A 13321-nucleotide genomic window follows, 5' to 3' on the forward strand; every position below is an offset into this window, starting at 1 on the left:
ACTGATCTTTATATTGTTATAAATATTGTACTTTCATAAACTGCTGACCTTAATCAATGTAGGTGCAAAAAAAATCCTAAACAAAATACTACCAAACCGAATGCAGTAACATATGAAAAGGATTATACACCATAACTAAGCAGGATTTATCTCAGGAGTGAAAAGTTGGTTAAACATCCAAAAATCAATTAACATAATACACCATTATCCATAGAATAAAGGGCTACAACTGCATGATCATCTCAATAAATGCAGAAAAAGCATTTAACACAATTCAATACGCCCTTAGGATAAAACACTCAATAAACTAGGAATATAAAAGAATTTCTTTATCATGATAAAGGACACCTATGAAAAACCCATAACAAACATCACACTAAATGGTGAAAAACTGAATACTTCCCTCTAAGGTTAGAAACAAGACAAGGATATCTTCTCCCTCCACTTCTATTCAACACTGTATTGGAGTTCAAAGGACAAATTCAAAACCCTGGATATGATATGTAAAGCCTTTTAACATGTGTCTCAACCTAATGTTCATTTCATTTCTTCCCACCTTTTTAGTGGAAAGAAGCCTTCAGCCACATAGAAGTGCTCATCAACCATGGCATGTTCTATTACTACTCTGTGTCTTTGCATATCCTGTTCTCTCTGGAAAGCTCTTCATTCCTTTCTATGCTTGGTGAACTCCTATCCACTCTTTTAAACTCAGTTTAATAGCTTACTTTTACCTCTTCATGAGTTGGTTGCTTCCTCCTCTGGGAATCTCAGGTACAGTGAAGCTCTTTTAACTGATCTTCACTTAGTAGACTTATTAACCCTGGATCTTCATTTGCTCCATGTTATATGCCGATGTACATGGCCTTCTGCATGTTTTCTGGTATCCCACGTTCTTCTGCTCCCACAAATGGGGACTGAATTGTGAACTTACTAAGAATAGGTTTCTTCCCAAACTAGTTGATAGTTGCACTTATAAATTTACTCTTTTTGAGGGGGAGGGGGTCTGTCTTTTCCCATTGAATATAAGTTCCATGTGGGCATGAATTTATCTGTTTCATTCACTGTGATTTGTCTTGTTCACAAGTTTTGTTCACAAGTATCTGTTGAACTTTTAAAATATTATGCGAATAAGTAGCAATACTTTTGGCTGTAAAGCACTTGTGTAAGTGAGAAAACATGTAATTGACAACAGTTTAAAAAATAGGGATTTATTTTCTGCATAACAAGAAGTCTGCAGGTAGAGCGTTGCTGTCACTGATTTAGCATCTTAATTATGGTAACATTTGGGAAGTTCTCTTGGCCTTTACCTCATGGTTGCAAGACGGCTGGAGCACCTCAAAGTATCATATCTTCATACCATATGGGAGGCAGGAAAAAATAGGAAGCACTGCAAGACAGACCCCTTATATTTTACCAGCTAGAACTGTGTGTTAAATGAAACCTATCCTGGATGCTGGGCTAACATTACCCAAAATCAAGTTACTCTCCCTGATGTCTGAACACAATCAGAGTTTTGTTAGTGTACATCAGGGGGAAGTAGGGAATGTCTTTTGGGATAGGCATCAGGCAGTGGTCGACACAATACACAAACCAAAAAAACGTAAGTGGGAAAGAAAGTTACAATTACACATACACACACATAGCTGGTTATTGTTATTTATGGTATTTACGTTCTATAAAGTCATAACAAACACTGAATTAGTGAATATTGAACCATTGCTCCTAGGGGAAATATAGGGTTAGGTTCTTGTGAGCCTCTGGTCATGTTTACATCAACCAACCAATACACAACTTTGTTTTATGTGAGTTTCTGTTTAACGATAGCTTATTTAATTTACATTGTGATTCAGTAACATCAAACTCACAGGCAACAGCACTGTAACTTGTGCCTAAACGAAACTTAACTGCAACATGTATTTTTTCCGTAAGGCACATCACAGCCTTCTTGTGCTTAAGAACACTATATAGCACTTCAGAATTATGCTCTGTGGCCATTTTAACCATCAACAAAAAGCACAAAAATGCAAAAAATATGGTACTAAATAGACTGAAAAGTACACTTGTTTTCAGAATGAGAGCTGAAACAAGAAGGCAGAGCATTTTTGCCTTGTTCAGTGTCCACTGGGAATGTGTACAGTTGGGTGACTCAAATTTTTTTGCTGCTCTGTGTCCACAATGACTGTGGACATGTCCACAAATGACTTTGAAAGGACTGGGAATTATGATTTTTGGGTTACAAATACATTTTAGAAAGTAGGTGAATTCTTAAATATGGAATCCACAAAAAATGAGGATTTTGTTATAAACTTTTCATATTCTCTTTTTTTAACCATGTTTATTTTATCAGTGGATTAGGGCATTGTCTACCACACATCTTTCCTTCTCCTTACAATAGCTTGACTACATTTTCTAGCTTTCCTTGGAGTTAGGCATGGTCTTGTGGTAGCCTTGCTGCCAGAGGAATGGACACAGAAGCAATATGTAGTATCTCCAGACTTGGCCCACAACATCTCCAAACAAGATTCTCTGTGCTCTTTTCCTTTTCTCACTGTCTGGGATGGAGAAAAACCCCAGGGCAGTCTTGGGAGTCCTGTGTTGAATTTTGTAGAGTCACAGGATGGCAGAAACCATTGAAAGGAGACCAGGAAACCATTATCCCTCAATCATCATTCTGAAGTAAACTGCCCAACATGAGGGAAAAATATGCTTTTGTGTTAAACCACTGAGATTTGGAGATTTATTTGTATACAGCAGCTAGCGCTACCTTAAGTAATACTGATCTACTACTATTCCAGTTAGAACACCTTGTCTATGTCTCTACTGCCTAATTCTCTGGAGGATGTACCTTAATTGCTTTGTAGGGTCTGATGAGGATATTATTTTACTCAATCATCTCTGGTCAGCTTCAGTATCAAGGCCAAAATGATAAGAAAGAAAGCTGAGTTACTGGCTACACATTCAAGGTAGTCTTCCATGCATAGATTAAATGGTGTTGTTTGTTACTATCTATTGCATTAGAAAACTTAGATCCTGGATTATTTTATTAATTCACAAACATTCACTGAACTGGTAGAGATATATGATTATTTCTCTATCTGCTACATTAGACAGATAATTTGGCCTAAAAGAGACAGCCTTCATAGGGAAACCCAAGATGAGTTCAATAGGTCAAGCAATATTAAATGCATGAAACCCAGGATGTGAGGGGGAAAGTTATACATTTTAACTCTCATAATATTTCTGGGATGTCTTTAACTTCTGGCTCAGTGTTCTCCTTTCACTCAATCTCCTTGATTTCTCTTCACAAAAAGTGTGATTTAAGAATGTGTTGGAAAGTAGCATATTAAAATAACTCCAGAAATGTTTATTTCCCTTCAATGATAGCACTTTGGGGGAAAGAATTAAAGTGGTCCTGGAGACTTCCCTCATGGGCATGCTCTCTGTCCCAGACTAGTTACTAAACCTTTGATCATGAACTGAGAGCCTCCGCATCTCTTGGACAGATTTTCATCTCCCTGGGAAGTTTTCCTTGCATCAATAAACATTTACCAAGAAACTGTGTTTCAAGCTTCATGTTAGGTACTACACTAAGAATTCAAAGATGACAAAGTCTCTGTTCTGAGGAACTAGATACCTGAATCACATATTTAACAACGTAATAAGTACTATAATAGAGATATGTACAGAATTCCACAAGAAGAACAATGAATTCTGGGACGATGGGGCAGTGAAATAAGGGTAGATAAGACTCCACAGTGAAGGAGATATTGGAGCTAGCCCTTAAAGGCTTTATGGGATCTTCCTGACATGCAGAGGCAGGAGAAGAAGGATTCTGGACAGAGAGTGTAGTCACTACAATGTCTCCAGAGACAGGAAAAAACAAAATGTGTTCAAGCCATGGTGAGGAGTTCAGTACGACTGGAGGGTAGTAGGAGGAATGAAGGGGAAAACTAGAAATAAAAATTTAAAAAGTAGAAATGACCCAGCCACAAAGGTCTTGTATGCAACCTGTATCGGGGGAGAATGCAATGTATGATCCCTCACTGCTTTCTGAGGAGGGTGGAACTAGCAATCAAAGGGTCTTTATTATTTCCTGAATGAGGTAATGAGTGTGCCTATGCATGTTTGGTGTATTTGGTTCATTACAAGATATACAAGAACAAAAATAGGTAGAGAGAGTTATAGGTACAAAAGAAAGGAATTGGAAGATTTAGGGCCTTCATGCTGGAGGAACAACAACAACAACAAAGCCCATAAGTGGTCACACAGCTGAAAAAAGACTGGAAGAGATTGAAAATTGTGACGAGGATAGGATTCATTGAGCTATTTGCCATGAGATGAATGAACTCTGCCTCTCCTATAAAATTGTAGGTAACTTCTACATTGTTTGTTAATGTTTTGGTATGACAGTATTATTTACTGAAGAAAGCAAAGAAGTTCTGGGTTCACCTATTCTGCAGGGTTGGCACTGGATGAAAATTGAAGCTGTCTACATGGAAATCACTTATTTATGCTAAATTTGATGTTGAATCTCTAGGCAGCCAGGACCATAGATTTTAAACAGATAAGTAGTATCACATTGGATTTTTAGGACTAATAACTCTAGATTAAAGCATGTTAAACAAATGATGGTGTAGCAGAGATTGTAAGCTTTTCATCATAATCAATGTTCTCACTTTCTTCCTGCCCCCACAGCTAGAGCTACATTTTCTAGGCTTTCTTGCATCTAGATGTCATGATGTGATTGAGTTCAAACAAACAGAATGTTGAGCAGAAATGATGGACACCACCACTAGGTCGAGTCTATTAAAAACATATTTCACTTTCTTTCATACTCTTTTTTCAAGGTTGGCTGGAATGGAGATGGCCCACAGGACCATGTTGAAACATATATTTAAAAAAACAGAAAAGCCTCCATTATTCTGGGCCCCTGAATGACTCTGTGGAAGGGGATTCCCCCATCCAACTATTTATAATAGTGTAGTAATGTGAGCAATAAGTAAACTTGTTTTGTGTTTGAAACACTATAAATTTTGGATCAATTTCTAATAGCTATTGGGTGACCCTAACTAACACAGATGGGAAAAAATAAGATGCTTTAAAAACAATCCAGGGAGGTGGGATGAAAACCTGAACTGAGGTAACGACAATGGAAACAGAAAGATGCTACCAGTTCATGACCTAACCATTTCTCACCAATATACATTAGTCAGGTATTGCTGTAATATCAAATAACAACCCCCCACTTTGGTGGCTTATAACAACAATCATACATTTTTCTTACTCACAAGTCAAGTCTGTAGATCAGTTGTGGTTTAGCTGATCTCTGCTGGGCTTAGGTGGGTTTGGCTTCAAGTTGTGAGGTGGTTCAGGTCTATCCTAGATGTCTCATTCCAGGGCCTTCAGTGAACTGGGGAATGCTCTTCTCATGGCAATGGCAAAAGCACAAGAGAGTAAAAAAGAAACACATGATTTTTCTTAAGGCCTAGCTCAGAGCTAGCACTCAATCACTTTTCTCCACATTTCATAGTGAAAGCAAGTCACATGACCAAGCCCAACATCAATGGGACATGTAAGTGTAATCCTGTCATGAAGGAGGGCAGGATTCATGGCAAAGGGAAAGAAGGGAGGAAAAATTGTGAACAAAGAATACAAGGTACTTCAAAGTGTATCTCAAAATTGTTCTCTTTTGTGAAGCTTTCCACAATTATTCCAACCTACCTTATTCCTTTTATATCTATTGTCAGTTATCACATTGCTCTGCTCATTTTACAGGAGTTTGCTTTATTCTATTTTCTTAACTGGTTAAGAAGCCTGCCATATACCTAGATATATTGATAGAAGTGACTAGCTAATGGTCTTAAGGCAAACACTTTTCTAACATATTCTCAAAGCAAAAATACTGCTCCTTATTTTGTGTGGCTATGTTAGGCAAGGGAGAAATAGGGCAGCCAAGCTCAACAAGAAGCAAGTGATGAAGTTTAAAGTACATGAATAATAATGTCAGGAGGCATTAAGTTGGTGTTACTCTTGGGAAAGGGAGGTTAATACTAGATTAGGTCCACAAAGAAAGTTATCAACAGGGTGTTCTGTAACTACAAAGAAAATGTATATCTTAACAGTGAATATATAACTATGAATTTTGTGATTTAAAGGCAATAAATTTAGAGTACATATGTGTCAAGGTAGAAGGACAGTGGGGTTCTTTTCAGGGAGCATGAAGGGGGAAAAGCTTGACGCTATTTAATAAATTGGGCCATAATAGAGAAGGAATAAGGAAGCGTCACTACCTATACCCAGCCCCAAATAACTATAAATGGGATTGTTTGAGAAAGAAGGGCAAGTTCAATGAGACTTAGTAATGAGCAGCCTAGATCCAACAGTGCCAGTAATAACAGAACCCAAAAGAGGCCCCAATCTGGAACCCACACAGCAAGATCACATGATCAAGATCCCAGATGAATATAAAACAGAAGCATATGTCAAGGATTCTTAACAAAAATAACCATAATAGTTTCTTTTAAATACTACATAGGGCTTATGTGAGTCTTAATCATATAGGATAGGTTCAATACATGTTGTAACATATCAATAAAATTAATTAATTAAAAAATCACTTGATTAGCCCTACAAGTTGCTATCTCAATGATTCATTATGACTTAATTAAAAAAATTCCAAATGGCATTGCTCAACTACATTATTGATCTAACTCTGAATATTAGGATCAAATACTTTTTGCTATTTCCCTCAACATGAAATCTACCTGTCTAAATGATCCAAAGAAGTATTTGAGAATAATTAAAATAACAAGATTAAAATAATTATTTAAAAATTAAATTTTGTGTTAAAATATGGCACAAATATTATAAAAAGGCAAATAAAGATTGCATAGGTAATTGTAACACATGTATGCTTTGTATACTATGGATTCTTTGTATATTATGTATACTTTGTATTCTTTGTATACTAGCCTTAACATATAAAATCTTCCTATAAACAAAGAAAAAAGATGACATCAACAACAGAAACATGGGTAAAGAAGTTAATAGGCAACTGATGAAAGTAATAAAATGAGCAGGATACATAAGTTTAACCCATTAGTAATAAAAATAAAATGCTCCTGAAAATGAAATAGCATTTTTAACTTCCTAAATTAATAAAGACTTTTAAAATAATATTTAAATTTAGCAACGGTTTAGGGAATCGGGCATACACTGCTGGGGAATAGTTTATATGCATCCTTTTTGTTTATTTGATTTTACTTTAAGTAAGTTAGTTTAAGGAAATAATCCTGAATGGGAACAAAAATTTAGTTATAAGCATGTTTACCATAGTGCTCTTTTTTAATAGAAAAAAAAAAAAGAGAAACAACATGTGTCCAACAGTGGAGAATTGATTAGATAAGGTACATTATATCTATATAATGAATTTCAGATGGAAAGATATTCACACCACATTTTTGAAGGGGGTAAATAATTTCAGAACAATATTATAGTATGATCCCATTTTTTAAAAAGAATTATCTTTCTCTTAAAATGTAGAGGAATACAAATGAAACAGTTAAACATTATAATTTCTAGGAGATTAAAATATAGATGGCTCAAATTTTCTTATTTTGTTTTTCAAAGTTTCAAATATCCTATGATGGATTTATATCTTTGTGCCACTAGAAACATACTAAATGCCATTAAAAAAATTTTTTTTTCAAAAAAATGCCTAAAAGACAGTCTAAAAGATGACTTTGCAAATCACTTTTAGCAGTGGAATAAGGGTATAATCTCTAAAAATTACTATCTTAAAAGAACAACACTCATTCAAAAACACAAATTCTGAGATGATAAGTAAAATTATACTACTTGAGAAACAAAATTTCTACTTAATTAACTAGCTTATTAAAAGCTGGGTATTGATGAGGTGAAGTAGTCTTCTTGCTGAGGAAAAACAAGCACACTGGCCATGATGTCAGAAAAAATAATTCAGAAAGCAGAGGATTCCTAGAAATAGTTAAAATTACATAAATGTATTCTCTTGCTTAATTGTGTCTATTAATTTTGGCCTCTGTAGTTCATCTCCAGAAAAAATGGTCAAAGTCTGCCAAAATCAGTCTAACACTGCTGCATTCAAAGGTGTAACAAAGAAGGTTTGCTAATACTGATTATGCCATATATCTGCATCATGCTTTATAAATTATAAAGCACTTTTATATACGTTTCGTATCCCCAAAGCAATTTTTATTTTAAGCCTGGAAGTATAAGAAAGAATAAAAAAGAAAGAATAAAAAAGAAAGAATAACAATTTTAACCAGTGCTTAGCTCCAATATCACAAGCATCTACAGATATTTATTGACTATTTTCTGTAGATAAGATATCTTACAAAGAAATACCTCCTCCTAGACTGATTCTTCCGTGTGAAATGAAACCTGGCCTTTAGTATCATTGCATCTTATTGCAATTACTTTGTTTTCTGTTTCCTCTCCCACACTACTGAGCACTGTAAGTCTTATTCATGTTTGTTTTCTAACACTTAGTAGAGTGCCTAGCCTATAGAAAGTAGAAAAATCAATGTTTTTTGAATGCTGAATGACACTTGTTTTAAGCAATTAAATCAATGTTTTCTATGTAATATGTCAATTATATCTCAATAAAGCTGGAAAAAATCAATGTTTTAGCAATTGTTATTAAATTGATTTAGTAATTGATTGGTATTTCTTTTCTAATGATTTGAGCATGTTCCAAATACTAGCTGAAATATGTCAGTAAAGCTCAGCAGAAAAGCTGCTAACAACATAGACATGGTAACATTAATAGAATCTCTCTGTCGTTTCACAAGATTTGTTTCTTCCAAGTCTAAGTGTATAGAAAGCTGTTTCAACTCTACAACCTCTGGTCTTGATTAGATGGACTGTGTTTTCTCCTCTGGTGTTGAATTTCAGCTCTGAACTTTGTTAAGATGTCTCCACAGTTTCATTTGCCAAAATAGGCAGTTAATGTTGTTCTCATCAGCCTTATAAGAATCTTTTTCTTAATAATGAATCTCTTATTTAGAGAAGGCTTATTGGGCAGGTAGGCTGCCACATTTCTATAAGAATTCAAACTTCTTTTGGAACGATGTGAATTTAGAATGATAAGTAATTTCTAATGTATCACAAATGTAGAGGTATGGTTATCAACTGTATCTATGGGAGATAGCTTCTCTCCTGCCCAAATCTTACTTCAGTTTAAATTAAAGATGTTGATTCTTTTTCAAGTGAAAATTCTCTAGCTATTGGCAGTCATCTGGGCTTCAGTTTGTTGAATGAGTCTCAGATCCTTTCCTAAAATCAATTTTTAATAAATTACCAGACTCTAATTATTCAACCTATGGAAAATATGAAAGGGGAGACCCACTTTACCAAATTTGCAGATTCGTCCATGGCAGGCTGAACTTCTCCAAAGTCAAATAGTAACCTTTTAAATCAATCATAACCAGCTGTCACTGATCTCTGTCTTAAAAATGAGAGGGATACAATTTTCTAATTCCTTTGGTAGAAAACAGGCATATACCATAATATTCAAGAGCTTTCTCTAGGAATAAAGTTTGCAATTTGAATGAATCCACTGTGACCAGTCTGCTTTGATCAAAACCAAGTGAGAACTTTTAAAATGCTCTTGTGACCCTTCCTATTTCAGGGGTAAAATTCCTCCCAAACTAGCTGAAAACATAACTTCATTCATCTATAAAAAGAATTATCTTATCTGTATTTTATCTCATACATTCCCAGGGGACAGAGAATTCACTTCTGTAGACAATACAGTGGAAAGTTGATTTTTTTCCTTTAAGAAGATGTGGTACTTATATCTGATATAAATATGAATTAAGATTGTAATCTAACTGTATAGATTAAATAAAATCTATTAGAATGGTTTTGATTTGGAAAATTTACTCCTGTTCTTACTTCACATTCATACTCCAGCAAGAAGTCTTTTTTTTTTTAATCAAATGAATTACTTGCTATAATAATTCAGTCTTAAAATGGAGTGTGTGATATTGAAGGACTGCTGTTTTTCTGTTTGGTGCAGATTTTAGCATAAGGAAGGGGATGTCATATATGATCTTTCCCATGAAGTAGTCTACTGTGGAACATGACTGTTCTCCAAATCATTTAAGGAAAAAAAAATAACCCTAATGAACTAACATAGGGGAAAGGCTGTTTCCATGGCAATTGAACTATCAAAAAACCCAAAGAACAGAGACTCTTTCTCTAGCTAGTTTACATAGTACCATTTTTAACTCCTTGCTACTGGCAGTCAGAATCAACAGGAGCTAAAGCTATCCAAGTAAATGTTTCCCTTCCAAAACAATAAGAAATATCATGATCCAGTTATTATTTCTTGAAAATATGATCACTATTTCCTGAGAGAGGAGAAGAAAAAAGGAGAAATTAGAAAGATGCTTATGAAGCACTTTGGGCGGAGGGCAGTGAATGTTAAAGAAGATACAACATGACTCCTCAGTTGTGTTTAACAAACATGTACTGATTGCCAACTATTTAGGGAACACAAAGACGAGAAGGAAAGATGGTCTAGACCTCAAGAAACTCACAGCCTACCACAGGAAGTCATTAAGTAAAGAGAAAATTCCTAACCACTCTTGTAAAATCTATGGTAGTGATGCAAGCAGGGTGCTGGAGAGCATTGATGAAGGGCACTAATTTCATCTGGGGTGGGGTTGGGAGTTGCCAGAGAGGTGAAGCCTCTCAGGTTTTAAAGGATGAGTCAGAGGTGGATAAGTCAGTAAGAATGGAAAGGGCACCACAGGGATCAGGATAGGTATGAGCAAAGGAAAAGCAGAATGGTTTGTACAGGAAAGAACTCTAAGCACTTAGTTTTTTCTAAAGCAGTTAGTTACTACAGTATCAAGCGTGAAAAAATGGCCAGAGTTTTGATAGAAAATGAAAGAGTCTGTGACAGAGGAGGATCTGTGACTTTGGATTTTTTCTAGATGAGACGCTATGGAGGGTTCATATTACTTTCTTGGTAATGGTAATGACAATATAAGAAGTGACAATGATAACTATAGCTGCCTCTTATTAAGTACTTCTTATATAATAGGCACAGAGTTAGCACTTAATGTAATATTATCTAATTTAATCTTTATCTAACCTGTGAGGTAGACCCTATTATTATCCTTTGTAACATAAATGTATGACCAACTCATCAACTTTTGAAATTCCATTGAGAGAGCTAAATATTTGTTTTCACAAACTCCTTAGATGGGGTGGGGCACTCTGTCCAATAAGGCATAAGTAGAAATCTGGGGAGATTGGTGCAAGATGGAGGAGTAGAAGGACGTGTGCTCACTTCCTGTTGCATGAGCACCGAAATCACAAAGAACTGCTGAACAATCATCGACAGGAAGACACTGGAACTCACCAAAAATGATACCGAACATCCAAAGACAAAGGAGAAGCCACAGTGAGAAAGTAGGAGGGGCACAGTCACGATAAAATCAAATCCCATAACTGCTGGATGGGTGACTCACAAACTGGAGAACAATTATACCACAGAAGTCCACCCACTGGAGTGAAGGTTCTGAGCCCCATGTCAGGATTCCCAACCTGGGAGTCTGGCAACAGGAGGAGGAATCCCCAGAGAATCAGACTCTCAAGGCTAGCGGGATCTGGCTGCAGGACTTTGACAGGACTGGGGGAAACAGAGACTCCACTCTAGGAGGGCACACACAAAGTAGTGTGTGCACCAGGACCCAGGGGGAAGGAGCAGTGACCCCATAGAAGATTGAACCAGACCTCCTGGCTAGTACTGAAGGTCTCCTGCTGAGGCAGGGGGGTGGGGGCGGGGGCTGTGGCTCACCACGAGAACAAGGACACTGGCAGCAGAAGTTCTGGGTAGTACTCATTGGCATGAGCCCTCCTGGAGTCCACCATTAGCCCCACCAAAGACCCTGTAGGCTCCAGTGCTGGGTCACCTAAGTCCAAAAAACCAACAGGGAGGGAACGCAGCCCCATGCATCATCAGACAAGCAGATTAAAGTTTTACTGAGCTCTGCCCACCAGAGGAACACCCAGCCCTACCCATACCAGTCCCTCTCATCAGGAAGCTTGCACAAACCTCTTAGGTAGCCTCATCCACCAGAGGGCAGACAGCAGAAGCAAGAAGAACTACAATCCTGCAGTCTGTGGAAGGAAAACCACATTCATAGAAAGTCAGACAAAATGAAAAGGCAGAGGGCTATGTCCCAGATGAAGGAACAAGATAAAACCCCAGAAAAACAACTAAATGAAGTGGAGATAGGCAACCTTCCAGAAAAAGAATTCAGAATAATGATAGTGAAGATGATCCAGAACCTAGGAAAAAGAATAGAGGCAAACATCAAGAAGATGCAAGAAATATTTAACAAAGAACTAGGAGAATTAAAGAACAAACAAACAGTGATGAACAGTAAAATAACTGAAATGAAAAATACACTAGAAGGAATCAATAGCAGAATAACTGAGGCAGAAGAACAGATAAGTGACCCGGAAGACAAAATGGTGGAAATCATTGCTGTGGAACAGAATAAAGAAAAAAGAATGAAAAGAAATGAAGATAGCCTAAGAGACCTCTGGGACAACATTAAATGCACCAACATTCACATTATAGGGGTCTCAGAAGGAGAAGAGAGAGAGAAAGGACAAGAGAAAATATTTAAAGAGATTATAGTCAAAAACTTCCCTAACATGGGAAAGGAAATAGCCACCCAAGGGACACTGGCCGGGACAAGGGACAAGAAAGTGCAGAGAGTCCCAGGCAGGATAAACCCAAGGAGAAACAAGCTGAGACACATAGTAATCAAACTGACAAAAATTAAAGACAAAGAAAAATTATTAAAAGCAACAAGGGAACAATGACAGATAACATACAAGGGAACTCACGTAAGGTTAACAGCTGATTTCTCAGCAGAAACTCTTCAAGCCAGAAAGGAAGGAGTGGCACAATATATTTAAAGTGATGAGAGGGAGGAACCTACAACCAAGAATACTCTACCCAGCAAGGATCTCATTCAGATTCAATGGAGAAATCAAAAGCTTTAAAAACAAGCAAAAGCTAAGAGAATTCAGTACCACCAAACCAGCTCTACAACAAATGTTAAAGGAACTTCTCTAAGTGGGAAACATAAGAGAAGAAAAGGACCTATAAAAACAAACCCAAAACAATTAAGAAAATGGTAATAGGAACATACATATCTATAATTACCTTAAATTTGAATGGATTAAATGCTCCAACCAAAAGAAGCAGGCTCTCTGAATGGATACAAAAACAAGACCTGTATATATGCTGTCT

General features: G+C 36.5%; 1 long non-coding RNA gene across 1 annotated transcript in view; it reads right to left on the reverse strand.

Moving 5' to 3' along the window:
* Positions 1-1211: 1211 nt before the first annotated feature.
* LOC132362162 (uncharacterized) overlaps positions 1212-13321 on the reverse strand; it is a 239420-nt gene continuing 227310 nt past the window's right edge. Inside the window, exons 3-4 of the long non-coding RNA XR_009502286.1 lie at positions 5289-5422; positions 1212-1387 (exon numbers count right to left, since the gene is read on the reverse strand). This is a non-coding gene — a long non-coding RNA (uncharacterized LOC132362162). The remainder of the gene's footprint in view (positions 1388-5288; positions 5423-13321) is intronic.

Source organism: Balaenoptera ricei, chromosome 3, assembly GCF_028023285.1.
Source record: "Balaenoptera ricei isolate mBalRic1 chromosome 3, mBalRic1.hap2, whole genome shotgun sequence".
Classification (NCBI taxonomy): Eukaryota; Metazoa; Chordata; class Mammalia; order Artiodactyla; family Balaenopteridae; genus Balaenoptera; species Balaenoptera ricei.